At 46.7% G+C, this 13422-nt stretch overlaps 1 protein-coding gene across 4 annotated transcripts in view; it reads right to left on the bottom strand.

Moving 5' to 3' along the window:
• Positions 1-5782: 5782 nt before the first annotated feature.
• The window catches only part of LOC139757112 (PDZ domain-containing protein 11-like), a 43838-nt gene continuing 36198 nt past the window's right edge, over positions 5783-13422 (bottom strand). For 2 of the 4 annotated variants that reach the window (XR_011714508.1, XR_011714509.1), the window contains exon 3: positions 5834-6307. The gene's annotated coding sequence lies outside the window, so the exon portion shown is untranslated. Of the gene's footprint in view, positions 6308-8156; positions 8740-13422 lie in introns of those variants that run through there. The other 2 variants (XR_011714506.1, XR_011714507.1) reach the window with 2 other exon arrangements.

The raw sequence follows: 13422 nt of genomic DNA, 5'->3' as shown, positions 1-13422 counted from the left end.
CAAGTCATAATTGCATAATCTGTTCACACATCAGCTTATAATCCAGATCTCAGGGCAGGATTCATAATCTTTACTGGAAGTTCAGAATTCATACCTCCTTCAGACAGTCAGCTCCATTAAGACCATTTTTTAGATCCGTTCTTACAGAAAAGCTCACTTGAATGTAGAATACAAGGATAATCATTTCTAAAGAACTATAATCTTACCATCACATAATGAAATGAAATTCAAATAAATACCCAAAATGGATGTTTCACTAGACAGTAAGATAAAGTCCACCCGTTCGAACCCTCTGTAGGTATCACTTATCTTCAAGTTACGGCCAGCGTCTAGGTCGTGTAGACAACGTCACCACTTACCTTCAGGGAGCACCAATATCTAAGAGGTATAGACATTTCGGAGAGAGACAAGTCTGGGATAATATAGAGAGAACATTATCTCCACGGTACGATCCTCGGAGTACCACGGTACGATCCTCGGAGTACCACGGTACGATCTCAGAGTACCACGGTACGATCCTCGGAGTACCACGGTACGATCCTCAGAGTACCACGGTACGATCCTCGGAGTACCACGGTACGATCCTCAGAGTACCACGGTAACGATCCTCAGAGTACCACGGTACGATCCTCAGAGTACCACGGTACGATCTCAGAGTACCACGGTACGATCCTCAGAGTACCACGGTACGATCCTCAGAGTACCACGGTACGATCCTCGGAGCACCACGGTACGATCCTCAGAGTACCACGGTACGATCCTCAGAGTACCACGGTACGATCCTCAGAGTACCACGGTACGATCTCAGAGTACCACGGTACGATCCTCGGAGTACCACGGTACGATCCTCGGAGTACCACGGTACGATCCTCGGAGTACCACGGTACGATCCTCAGAGTACCACGGTACGATCCTCGGAGTACCACGGTACGATCCTCAGAGTACCACGGTACGATCCTCGGAGTACCACGGTACGATCCTCAGAGTACCACGGTACGATCCTCAGAGTACCACGGTACGATCCTCAGAGTACCACGGTAACGATCCTCAGAGTACCACGGTACGATCCTCAGAGTACCACGGTACGATCCTCGGAGTACCACGGTACGATCCTCAGAGTACCACGGTACGATCCTCAGAGTACCACGGTACGATCTCAGAGTACCACGGTACGATCTCAGAGTACCACGGTACGATCCTCGGAGTACCACGGTACGATCCTCAGAGTACCACGGTACGATCCTCGGAGTACCACGGTACGATCCTCAGAGTACCACGGTACGATCCTCAGAGTACCACGGTACGATCCTCAGAGTACCACGGTACGATCCTCGGAGTACCACGGTACGATCCTCAGAGTACCACGGTACGATCCTCAGAGTACCACGGTACGATCCTCAGAGTACCACGGTACGATCCTCAGAGTACCACGGTACGATCCTCAGAGTACCACGGTACGATCCTCGGAGTACCACGGTACGATCCTCAGAGTACCACGGTACGATCCTCAGAGTACCACGGTACGATCCTCAGAGTACCACGGTACGATCCTCGGAGTACCACGGTACGATCTCAGAGTACCACGGTACGATCTCAGAGTACCACGGTACGATCCTCAGAGTACCACGGTACGATCCTCGGAGTACCACGGTACGATCCTCAGAGTACCACGGTACGATCCTCGGAGTACCACGGTACGATCCTCGGAGTACCACGGTACGATCCTCGGAGTACCACGGTACGATCCTCAGAGTACCACGGTACGATCCTCGGAGTACCACGGTACGATCCTCAGAGTACCACGGTACGATCTCAGAGTACCACGGTACGATCCTCGGAGTACCACGGTACGATCCTCGGAGTACCACGGTACGATCCTCAGAGTACCACGGTAACGATCCTCAGAGTACCACGGTACGATCTCAGAGTACCACGGTACGATCCTCAGAGTACCACGGTACGATCCTCGGAGTACCACGGTACGATCCTCAGAGTACCACGGTACGATCCTCGGAGTACCACGGTACGATCTCAGAGTACCACGGTACGATCTCAGAGTACCACGGTACGATCCTCGGAGTACCACGGTACGATCCTCAGAGTACCACGGTACGATCCTCAGAGTACCACGGTACGATCCTCGGAGTACCACGGTACGATCTCAGAGTACCACGGTACGATCCTCAGAGTACCACGGTACGATCCTCGGAGTACCACGGTACGATCCTCGGAGTACCACGGTACGATCCTCAGAGTACCACGGTACGATCCTCGGAGTACCACGGTACGATCTCAGAGTACCACGGTACGATCCTCGGAGTACCACGGTACGATCCTCAGAGTACCACGGTACGATCCTCGGAGTACCACGGTACGATCCTCAGAGTACCACGGTACGATCCTCGGAGTACCACGGTACGATCTCAGAGTACCACGGTACGATCCTCAGAGTACCACGGTACGATCTCAGAGTACCACGGTACGATCCTCGGAGTACCACGGTACGATCCTCAGAGTACCACGGTACGATCCTCGGAGTACCACGGTACGATCCTCAGAGTACCACGGTACGATCTCAGAGTACCACGGTACGATCCTCAGAGTACCACGGTACGATCCTCGGAGTACCACGGTACGATCTCAGAGTACCACGGTACGATCCTCAGAGTACCACGGTAACGATCCTCAGAGTACCACGGTACGATCCTCAGAGTACCACGGTACGATCCTCAGAGTACCACGGTACGATCCTCAGAGTACCACGGTACGATCCTCAGAGTACCACGGTACGATCCTCAGAGTACCACGGTACGATCCTCAGAGTACCACGGTACGATCTCAGAGTACCACGGTACGATCCTCGGAGTACCACGGTACGATCCTCAGAGTACCACGGTACGATCCTCAGAGTACCACGGTACGATCCTCAGAGTACCACGGTACGATCCTCAGAGTACCACGGTACGATCCTCAGAGTACCACGGTACGATCCTCAGAGTACCACGGTACGATCCTCAGAGTACCACGGTAACGATCCTCAGAGTACCACGGTACGATCTCAGAGTACCACGGTACGATCTCAGAGTACCACGGTAACGATCCTCAGAGTACCACGGTACGATCCTCAGAGTACCACGGTACGATCCTCAGAGTACCACGGTACGATCCTCGGAGTACCACGGTACGATCCTCAGAGTACCACGGTACGATCCTCGGAGCACCACGGTACGATCCTCGGAGTACCACGGTACGATCCTCGGAGTACCACGGTACGATCCTCAGAGTACCACGGTACGATCCTCGGAGTACCACGGTACGATCCTCAGAGTACCACGGTACGATCCTCAGAGTACCACGGTACGATCCTCAGAGTACCACGGTACGATCTCAGAGTACCACGGTACGATCCTCAGAGTACCACGGTACGATCTCAGAGTACCACGGTACGATCTCAGAGTACCACGGTACGATCCTCGGAGCACCACGGTACGATCCTCAGAGTACCACGGTACGATCCTCAGAGTACCACGGTACGATCCTCAGAGTACCACGGTACGATCCTCGGAGTACCACGGTACGATCCTCAGAGTACCACGGTACGATCCTCGGAGTACCACGGTACGATCCTCAGAGTACCACGGTACGATCCTCGGAGTACCACGGTACGATCCTCAGAGTACCACGGTACGATCCTCAGAGTACCACGGTACGATCCTCGGAGTACCACGGTACGATCCTCGGAGCACCACGGTACGATCCTCAGAGTACCACGGTACGATCCTCGGAGTACCACGGTACGATCCTCAGAGTACCACGGTACGATCTCAGAGTACCACGGTACGATCCTCGGAGTACCACGGTACGATCCTCAGAGTACCACGGTACGATCCTCAGAGTACCACGGTACGATCCTCGGAGTACCACGGTACGATCCTCGGAGTACCACGGTACGATCCTCGGAGTACCACGGTACGATCTCAGAGTACCACGGTACGATCCTCAGAGTACCACGGTAACGATCCTCAGAGTACCACGGTACGATCCTCAGAGTACCACGGTACGATCCTCGGAGCACCACGGTACGATCCTCGGAGCACCACGGTACGATCCTCGGAGTACCACGGTACGATCCTCGGAGTACCACGGTACGATCCTCGGAGCACCACGGTACGATCCTCGGAGTACCACGGTACGATCCTCAGAGTACCACGGTACGATCCTCAGAGTACCACGGTACGATCCTCAGAGTACCACGGTACGATCCTCGGAGTACCACGGTACGATCCTCAGAGTACCACGGTACGATCCTCAGAGTACCACGGTACGATCTCAGAGTACCACGGTACGATCCTCGGAGTACCACGGTACGATCCTCAGAGTACCACGGTACGATCTCAGAGTACCACGGTACGATCCTCGGAGTACCACGGTACGATCCTCAGAGTACCACGGTACGATCCTCAGAGTACCACGGTACGATCCTCAGAGTACCACGGTACGATCCTCAGAGTACCACGGTAACGATCCTCAGAGTACCACGGTACGATCCTCAGAGTACCACGGTACGATCCTCAGAGTACCACGGTACGATCCTCGGAGTACCACGGTACGATCTCAGAGTACCACGGTACGATCCTCAGAGTACCACGGTACGATCCTCAGAGTACCACGGTACGATCCTCAGAGTACCACGGTACGATCCTCGGAGTACCACGGTACGATCCTCAGAGTACCACGGTAGGTACTGTACCTTCATTATCATAGCGTGTCTTGAGGCTCACATCAGAAGCCAGTTCGTCATGACCATGGGTCGTACCGTCATGACCATGGGTCGTACCGTCATGACCATGGGTCGTACCGTCATGACCATGGGTCGTACCGTCATGACCATGGGTCGTACCGTCATGACCATGGTCGTACCGTCATGACCATGGGTCGTACCGTCATGACCATGGGTCGTACCGTCATGACCATGGGTCGTACCGTCATGACCATGGGTCGTACCGTCATGACCATGGGTCGTAACGTCATGACCATGGGTCGTACCGTCATGACCATGGGTCGTACCGTCATGACCATGGGTCGTACCGTCATGACCATGGGTTGTACCGTCATGACCATGGGTCGTACCGTCATGACCATGGGTCGTACCGTCATGACCATGGGTCGTACCGTCATGACCATGAGTCGTACCGTCATGACCATGGGTCGTACCGTCGTACTCAGTGGGTCAACAGGGCAATAAATAGATGGTTGATTATGATTATTTACCAAGTCACTGAGGGAAAGGAAATTAGTTCCTTTCATACGAAGGGATAGAGAGGCACACACTATGGCTGCAAGTTATACTTAATTTTCTCTTTTTTTTTGAACACAAATATTGAAGGTATGAACTCAATTCTTATGTTATCTGTGCATTACGTATTCTGAAAGTTGAACTGTAAAGAATATTAGTGACCAACCAGCACCAGTATGATTGATCCCTTCATCACCAGTGATCCATGATTACTCCATTTATCACCAGTATAAAATGATTAATTCCTTTATCACCTGTATAAGATGATTAATCCCTTTATCACCTGTATAAGATGATTAATCCCTTCATCAGCAGTGTAAGATGATTAATCCCTTTATCACCTGTATAAGATGATTAATCCCTTCATCAGCAGTATGTTTAATAACTTCGTCACCAGTATAAAATGATTAATCCCTTCATCAACAGTATGATTAATCCCTTCATCAGCAGTATGTTTAATAACTTCGTCACCAGTATAAAATGATTAATCCCTTCATCACCAGTATGATTAATCCCTTCGTCACCAGTATGATTAATCCCTTCGTCACCAGTATGATTAATCCCTTCGTCACCAGTATGATTAATCCCTTCATCACCACGATACGATCTTCAATCATGGCGGTATGACCCTTGAGGACGACGGTGCGATGTTTTAAGTACGTTACTCTGGCCTTTCGTCCAACCCAGGAGGGTCAAGTTAAAGGCTTAGGCTATTATACCCACGAGTTATCCCATCATGTTTAAAGAATCGCATCCTTGTGTTCCAAGGAGAGCTTAACTGACGCCTCTCGCGGGCAGCACATATTACCTCACCTTGCGGTACGATTTCATCATGGATGACCTGTCCCCTGGCGAGCCTATAGGCCGTCTTGGTGGAGAACTTCACGTAGGGCTTTGGGTCATCGGTGTAGCAGTAGAACGACGGGTCCTGCCCCTGCGTCGACCGCAGGTTACCACCCACCACCAGAAGGATGCTCACAAGGACAGAGGTCTTCATGGCCCTTGAAGATCCTGGGGGTGAGGCAGTGTGAAATAAAGAATTGGGATAAAGAGTTTCACAAAAAAAGGTCTTTACTCTCACTCCTTTTTCTCTAACGTAAGATCAACGTAAACTTGACATGTATTTTCTTCGTCAGACAAATCTTTATCATAAATACGCTAAAGGAAGGACTACTCATTTTACCAGGAAAAACTATGATTTTTCCCCCCAGATCTGATGGATCTTTGGAAACCTTAGTTATTTCGCAAGATCTGTCAAGGGAAAGATTGTCAACTTATGTCCCAGATCTAACAAAGAATGAATAGGCTCGTATTCAATATGAATATTGACAATCAATAGGCTCGTAATCGCTGTAAACATTAGTGATTTCAGGGTCATATTACCTCTAAAAAAGCATAACTTAAGGCTCGTGTCCTTTGTAAACGTAAGTAGTAGTTAGTAATCTTAGGTTCACATACTTTGCAAATGTTAGTAATGACAGACTTGCAGACTTGCCACAGAAAACCTAGGCAAACACCACTTAAACTGCTTGCAAAAAAAAAAAATCCACATCCAACAAGGGGAGGAATGGCATGCATTCTTTGTCATTTTTTTTCATTCTATTTTCAACACTTGACAAGAATCTGGGTCATCATTTGAGCCTTGCAGGGTCGTTCTTCATAGACACCTCACACACCCCGCACAATACCCACACAGCTTCCTGACTTTGCGATAAAACATACCTCTGGTGCAACTGACCAAGGACCTCGTGTGACCTGACCTCAACTGACGTAGAGCGTCACGGCACCCACAGGTGGAGAGTCTTGATCTTCGCTACAGTAGGTCATAATTCTACAGGAGCCCACTTGGTGGCCATGCCCTCTCAACTCGCCTCTCACATGCTCCTGTAGTAGCCACCTGCACCCACAGCAAAGCTACAAGACGCTAGGAAATTTTTCTGCTACATACCCTCAGGACCGTTTTAACATCCCCGACTTGTGCATCTGATCCGCGAGACCCAGGCTCCTGGACTGGCGTCACAAGACTCCTGCCACGCCTGCCTACATACATCATCAACTCACCTCACCTTCACACCTACCCCACCAACTCCAACTTGCTCCCTGAGCTACAATACCTCTGTCCTCACCCAATAAAGCACTGTGACGATACACGCGATCCTCTATCATTTCAATCAGTCCTCACCGTTATAATAGAACTTACTCACCCTCCTCTTCTGGCGTAAACCTCTCCGCCTAAGAGCATATCACACCGACCTCATCACCGTCCAGGTAGTAAGCGGTAAGATGTTGTACGTGGCAAGTATCATCATTACAGGAACACGTCATTATCATCCCCATCATCATTAAAGGAATATGCCACTATTATCACTATCATCATTACAGGAAATCGCCAAAATATACTAAAGAACGTAAGAAATGCGAGTACCTGCGTTACATTATAAGTACGGAACTGTTTCTTTTCTGCTGGGAAGCTGTTTACGCGAAAAGAAAAACGAGGGTAGAAAGGATGGGTTAGAATCGTGTTAAGCTGCCAGTTTGGCTGGTATCAAGTTAAGCTTTGCCTAGTGTTGATCAATGCTTTAGCCACAATTGGCGGGTTACGTCAAGGTGCACATGGAACAAGGGTGTGTGGAAGGTGTTCAGGGGAGGCAGTATACGCACCAGTTCACATCAGTCGTAACACTGAGACTTCACAAGTCTGAACTCGGAGTCTTACATCACAGGGACTAAACGTAACAAGAACCTATACCTGATGAAGGAATACGGTTGTGCAGAGCGAGTGTATGGGATAGGCACCGGGTTACAGGCACTCGGGGATAAGCAGTTACCTGAACTGTACCACTGTGATAAGCAAACTCACTGTAAAAAGCGCAAGAAGCGGACGTGACCATAGGCCGATGCCTGATGGGGTAGGACGGCGCGCGGACGGTTATGACCGAGCGAGGGGTGGCGGGTCTCTGACGGCGCATGCCCCGTCACTGGCTGTTATATCATCACGCCAGCCATTCAAACCTTCCCCCAGCCAGGACACATACACCACACCCGCCACGTTCATTCATTGTCACGCACCTCATACAACACTGACGCAATCCTATCCCCCCTGCGTACCCTCTGCTGGTGCGTCCTGAGCGAAGACATGACCTTTTGGGACATGCAGAAGTTATTAACAAAATCCGCTTGATCAATGGTCAGTGAGCCATCTTCCACTATCTAATGGGGGTAACCTTCGCTTATCATCCGGCAGCCACGCTGTATGTGGTCTCGGCTGCAGATAAGTCCAGGTCTTCTGCCTCTCTCGTGTGTTTTTTCTTCCCCCGTTATTCTTGCGTCTCCCTTGACTACATTCCTCCCAGGTGGGCCCTCCATCATTCATTTCACTCTAATACACCCCTTTCCCACTTTGCCTTCCTTCCTCCACCTGCAGTCTTACATACACGTTTTCGACAAAGTCTTCCTATTCTGTGTTGTGCATTATACTCGATAGGTTATATTTCATGAGTATCTACACTTTGTTCTCTTTTATCGAGGCGAAAATGCACTTGACAGGTTGGGTGATGACTGGCTGAATGAAACACGTCCGAATAACATAGTTGTATTTCAAATAATCACCAGATGATGTGATTCGAGAGTTATTTACCGACTCAAATTTCTCCTTCAGATATATGTTATGTCAATTAATAATGCTAAAGAGTAAACAGATTATGAAGTAATGTGTTGGTAAGTCTAAATCAAATAACATCTGCCCAAGTCAATGATCTAAGCTTGATATCGGACGCATGCTACTTCATTTGTAAATTTTCACATATTTTAACGTAAATTGGGACAAACTGCTCTAAATATAAGAAGAAACATGCAATCATCAACTATTTTTGAAGACCAGAATCTACTCAAAACAAGGAATCAAGCAACACAAGGCAGATGGCAAACTTATGTTCCTCCTAGTATTATTTCGAGCCATTCTCTCAGTTCTCCACATCTTACACTCCTGCACCAGGTGACCAGCGATACGTATTTACCATGAATTCCCATCCCTGCACAAGAAATAGCTCTCAACACAGTATGTATTATTGCTCAACAGAAAGGGAAACAAATTACCAAATTTTAGACTTGCATTGCTCCTGACAGGCAAATGTGGAATGATGTAAATGAAAACTACATCAAGATAGCTTGGAAAAGCTACATGACAACCTTTCAGAGCAGGAGAGGGAACATATGTGTCAATCGTCAAAGACGATCTTTTACCAAAACCAAACCAATATTGTAGGACCATGAAGTAAGAGACTAACGGTTGTCTGGGAAAGTAGCACATAACTCAGTAAGACCAATAACCAACATGACAGAGTAAATCACCTAAGTCTGCGAAGAAAAACTAAGAGACATATGTCAAATAGCAAAGGAAACCCTTAGGAAATTTACTATCAAGTTAGAAGCGAGTGAGTCAAGGCCCAGTCAGTTGGTCCTGTATCTGCGAAAAACTGAAATTTGTTAAATGACAGTGAAGTCAAGTGAGAATCTTAAATCAATTTTCTTGCATTTGTATTTACTAATGAACATAAATTCACATCCAGAATCCAGTTTCACTACTAAGAGAGAAGAACGTTCTGCAACATACTGAAATAAAACTTGAAGATATAATGACAGCAATAAATGGAATGAAATTGTAATGAAAGTTGAAGATACAGTGACAGCAATAAATGGAATGAAAGTAAACAAAACAGCAGACCCTGACAAGTTTTAACCAAGGATAATGTAAGACCCAAAAAAATGAGAGAGGTAAACCTCTGACTTGTCAGTAAGTCACTTGCGACGGGAAAATTTCCACAGGAATGATAGTTTGCCAGTGTAACAACAATATTCAAAAATGTAATAAACCACTGCTTGGAAGTTGTCGTCCAATTAGCTTAAAGTCTGCAACTGAAAAACTAATGGAAACTATCGTCTGGGGAAAAACTGCAAATTCTCTGCATGATATCGACAGAATCGCTCGTCTGACAAATCCCCTTTGTTTCTTTTATGAAATAATCAACATATATGATAAAAGGAATGCAGTTGTGGTCATCTATCTAGATTTCAAAAAAAAAAAAAATCGATAAAGTTGCACATCAAAGGTTACTAACAAAAGTTGAGTCACAGGGTATAGACAGGGTTGTATTTCGATGGTTAGGAAACTGGTGAACTGGAAGTAAACAAAGAGTAGCGACTAATGGTCAAGCCTCTAAATGGTTAGACGTAACAAGTGGTGTACCACAGGGATCAGTCATGGGACCATTTCTCTTTCTCATACATATCAACGGTAGCGATAATGGGCTGCATTATAAGATATCGAGATCCACAAATCAAACTAAGCTGGGAAATAAATCTACAACCGAAAGTGAACGTCTACAGCTTCAACCTGACAGACAAACAGAAGTGGTAAATTGAATGCAAGACTCATACGTGCCAAGTTGTACGTACCGGTAATCAAACAAGAAGGTAACCTACACTATCAATACTGTTGAGCTGCAAATGGTACATGAGCAAAAAGATTTCGGTGCGATAATCTCTGATGACCCTAAACCAAGAAAGTATTGCACATAAGCAGGAAAAAACGACAAAAAATTCTTGATTCATAGGTAAGGCTTTCGAATTTTGTTCTAGAGAAAGCTTTCTCACTCTTCACAATTCATCGGTACGTCCAAATTTTAAATACTGTGTTTAGTTTTGGTCACTCAACTTGAAAAGGAAATGGAAAGAGTAAAGTATTGAGCTATCAAGATGATTCCCAGAATGAGAGAAAAAAAAATGCCATGACAGCCGAATAGATAACTTAGAACTGTTTAGCTCAGAAAATGAGAAGGTTAAGAGGTGATTAAATCCAGGTATTGAAAACTATCAAAAACTTCGATAATCTCAAGCTAAGAAGCTACTTGAATGCTTGATTCATCATATTTCACTCGTAATGATAAATAAAAACTAGTGGATCAATGTCTTGCCACGAATAAGAGAAGTACTGCTTCTTCAAGAGGATTGTTAACACTTGGACTGATTTACTAACTGGAGAGGTTGAAAGCAGATCACTGAAGAACAGACTTTCGTGTATATTTCGCTAAAGGGTACGACTAGAAATATTTACTCCTCCTTGGTCACATGAACAGCTGACAGGTGTTTATAAGTCTTCTGCATGCCTTTCTTATCACACTAAGCTACGAGTCTCTGATATCTTCTAATATCACAAACAGTCTCGAAAGGAACCAAAGATCTGTTGCTGATTAAGTTCCTTTGTGTCTCGTGGGGCGTTGATGCTCTTACCTATTCCTCTCCTTTACTCTCCCAACTCCTTATTCCATCTTAACCTCATTCCATCTATGATTTCGTACGTTCTCTTGTCCATCGTTCTTTCCTATCTATTTTTTTCTTCTGCCATTACTCCAGTAACGTTAGTAAGGCAGCTCAACACCTTAATTGCTCTCACTTGGGAGGTCGGCCGTGCAGCTGCTGCCGCCGTAGCAAGAGGTTGCAAGGGGTTGCCAAACACTAGGCAGTCTGCTGACGGTAGATCTTACCGGGTGAGATCTAACCCAACGAAACCCAACTCAATCACCTTAAGGTGCGTGGATTACGCAGTGCTTAAAACAATAGGGTCAACAACAATAGGAAAGTATCGTCTTACTTACCTACTCTGAGTAGAAAGCAGGACCATAACAGATTCTTTAATGCTACAACGAAGGCTTAGGGAGAAGAGGGGATCAAAGGGGGACAAAAAAAAATGGTTAAACAGGTGTACAAAAGCGACGCAACACAGACGCACACACACACATGAATGAAAAGATATAGAAGACACAGAAGTCAGACTGCAGTCGTAAGGTACAAGAGGGCCGGAAATAATCAATTCAGGTCACGAAGGGATAAATTACATACAAAACAGACGTTAACTTGATTAATTCGAGAGGAACGAATTACAGTAAAATGCCAGATATTACACGAAGCCTCAGAAGGAAAGTTCGTGACACCAGTGAGGACATATGCACAGAGATGAACACGAAATTTCAGCGTGTTTACACTCGTAAATTTTAAAGTCCCACCGCCCCCAACGAGGGAGTGGAGGCCATCCTGGGAAAAGAATGAAGTGAAGCCGCTGGAAACTCATGACTTCTGTACCTGGATTTGCATTACGTTCATGAGCCAGATAACATCTCATCATTTGTACTGGAAGAGAGTGTGTGGATCTCCCTCAACACATGCAGTGTTAAGTGCAGAGTGTAAGGTGTAGCCTGACACAAGTAGGGTCATCATGGAGTGGAACCCGACCTGCTTACTTCATCTCTCCAAGATGCAGGGGGAGTAGTGGGTTTAGTGTGCAGCGTAGAAGGTGAAGTCTGTGGTATATAAGGTGTAGTGAATGGGATGAAGGGAGTAGTGTCTGGTGTATTGGGTGTGGTAAATGATCAATGGTGTGCAGATTGTAAACCTCTACGACGCTGAACTGTAAAAGATGTAGGGTACTTTGTAGATTGCAGGGTGTAGTTTGTAGGGATTAGTTAGTGAGGTGACACGTAGCAAGGAGCAAGGAGTGTGTGTACCTCCAGAAACTGCCGTAAGGACGCTGTTCTCGACAAGATGCAAGGATGTCAAGCGTGAATTACATTACAGTATCGCTGAAAACAAGACCTGCAATATGCTGGAGAGGATAATCAGGAAACAGACTGAGGATTCCTTGAGGGCGAATCTATTGGACTTCTTGACGAGACTAAGCAGCAGTTTAGAAAATAAAAGAAAAGATGGGTTGTTAGAGATAGCCTTAGGTGTAATAATCTCTGGTGGCCTAAATCCATGTAAGTAGTTCACAGAAGCAGCAAATAAGACGAACAGATTCTGAATTCGCACGTAAGGCCTTAGAATCTAAGTCTCGGGAAATCATCTCCACTCTTTACAATTCACCACTACGGGAGACTGATGCTAGAGCTACTCACATTCCTGATTTACGTGCATATCTGCCAAACGAGGATCAAAGACGTATTTGAATATATTTTTCACGTTGGAGGCTCCAGTCACGGACAGAAATCCACATGATGAAGCCCTGGCCTTAAATGAAATAGGGGGAGGTTCATGAAAAGGGAAAATAAGAGACACTGGAAAGTATTTATGAA

The sequence above is a fragment of the Panulirus ornatus genome, chromosome 24, assembly GCF_036320965.1.
Source record: "Panulirus ornatus isolate Po-2019 chromosome 24, ASM3632096v1, whole genome shotgun sequence".
Classification (NCBI taxonomy): domain Eukaryota; kingdom Metazoa; phylum Arthropoda; class Malacostraca; order Decapoda; family Palinuridae; genus Panulirus; species Panulirus ornatus.
Note: the sequence above shows the minus strand (reverse complement) of the source record. Positions and strands in the feature narration are given on the sequence as shown.